At 37.7% G+C, this 2,151-nt stretch overlaps 1 protein-coding gene across 1 annotated transcript in view; it reads right to left on the bottom strand.

The window, feature by feature from the left end:
- LOC102258513 (nuclear RNA export factor 2) overlaps positions 1–2,151 on the bottom strand; it is a 47,959-nt gene that overhangs the window by 29,990 nt on the left and 15,818 nt on the right. The gene's annotated exons all lie outside the window — the stretch shown is intronic.

Genomic DNA, 2,151 nt, shown 5'->3' on the forward strand with positions numbered 1-2,151 from the left:
AACCCTAGTACACTGCTGGTGGGAATGCAGATTGATGCAGCCAGTATGGAGGTTCCTCCAAAAATTAAAAATGGAACTGCCATTTGACGCAGCAATCCCACTCTGGGACTATATCATAAGAATCCTGAAACACCAATCAGAAAGAATGTATGCACTCCTATGTTCAAAGCAGCATTATTTATAACTAGAGGCCTGGTGCATGAAATTCATGCACAAGTAGGGTGCCTAGGCCTGGCCAGCGATCAGAGCTGATTGGGGCCTTCTGGCTGCAGCTGGGGCTTTCCTTCATTCCACACCACCCCCTGGTGGTCAGCACATGTCATAGCGAGCAATTGAACTCCCATTCTCCCAGTTGAATTCCCAAGGGGACACTTTGCATATTAGCCTTTTATATAGACAGATAGCTAAGATCTGGAAACAGCCCAAGTGCCCATCAGTACATGAGTGGATAAAAAAGCTGTGGTAGCCCTCAGTGGTTTGGCTCAGTGGATAGAGCATCGGCCTGCAGACTGAAGGGTCCCAGGTTCGATTCCAGTCAAGGGCATGTACCTTGGTTGCAGGCACATCCCCAGTAGGGGGTGTGCAGGAGGCAGCTGATTGATGTTTCTCTCTCATTGAGGTTTCTAACTATCCCTCTCCCTTCCTCTCTGTGAAAAAATCAATAAAATATATTATATAAAGAAAAGAAAGAAAGAAAGCAAAAACTTCCTGTAAACAAATGAAAATGAACACACAACAACCCCAAATCTCTGGAACACAGCAAAAGCAGTCCTGAGAGGGAATTTCATAGCGCTACAGGCATACCTCAAAAAACAAGAAAAATCAGCAATAAACTATTCAACCCTACAACTAAAAGAACTAGAAAGAGAAAAGAAAAGCCCAAAGTGAGTAGAAGGAAGGAAATAGTAAAGATTAGAGGAGAAATAAATAACATAGAGATGAAAAAACAATACAAAAATCAATGAAACCAAGAGCTGGTTCTTTGAAATGATAAACAAAATTGATAACCATTAGCCAGACTCATCAAGAAACAAAGAGAGAGGACCCAAATAAATAAAGCCAGAAACGAAAGGGGAGAAGTAACCATTGACACCACGGAAATAAATGGGATTGTAAGAAAATACTATGAACAATACTATGAAAATAATATGCCAACAAGCTGACCCTGTGGATAAATTGAAAAATTCCTGGAAAAATACAATATCCCAAAACTAAATCAGGAATAGTAAAAAAACCTGAATAGGCCAATAACAAAATAGAAACAGTAATCAAAAACCTCCCACCCAACAAAAGCCCAGGTGCAAATGGCTTCAAGGGGAGTTTTTCCAAACATTCAAAGAAGAACTAACACCCTATACTTCTCAAACTATTTCAGAAAATTAAGATGAAGGAACACTTCCAAACTCTTTTTATGAGGCCAGCATTATACTAATTCCAAAACCAGATAAAACCACTACAAAGAAAGAATTACAGGCCAATATCCCTGATGAACATAGATGCTAAAATCTTCAACAAAATATTAGCAAATTGCATCCAGCAATATATTAAAAAGATCATACACCATGATCAACTGGGATTTATTCCAGGGATGCAAGCCTGGTACAATATTTGTAAATCAATTAAAGTGATACATCACATAAACAAATTGAAAAACAAAAATCATATGATCATTCCAATAGACACAGAAAAAGCATTCAACAAAATCCAACATCCATTTTTGATAAAAACTCTCAGCAAAGTTGGAATTGAAGGAGCATATCTCAATATGACAAAGGCCATATATGACAACTCTACAGCCAACATCATACTCAATGGGCAAAAACTAAATACATTTCCCCTAAGAACAGAAACAAGACAGGGATGCCCACTTTCACCACTACTGTTCAACATAGCACTAGAAGTGCTAGCCATAGTGATCAGAAAAGAAGCAGAAATAAAAGGCATCCAAATTAGAAAAGAAGAAGTAAAACTGTCATTATTCTCAGATGACATGATATTGTACATAGAAAACCTCAAAGACTCCATCAAAAAACTACTAGATTTAATAAATTAATTAGGCAATGTAGCAGGATATAAAATTAACACCCAGAAATCTACGGCTTTTTTATACACCAATAATGAACTCACAGAAAGAGAAACTAAAAAAACAAT

The sequence above is a fragment of the Myotis brandtii genome, unplaced genomic scaffold (assembly GCF_000412655.1).
Source record: "Myotis brandtii unplaced genomic scaffold, ASM41265v1 scaffold87, whole genome shotgun sequence".
NCBI classification, from domain to species: domain Eukaryota; kingdom Metazoa; phylum Chordata; class Mammalia; order Chiroptera; family Vespertilionidae; genus Myotis; species Myotis brandtii.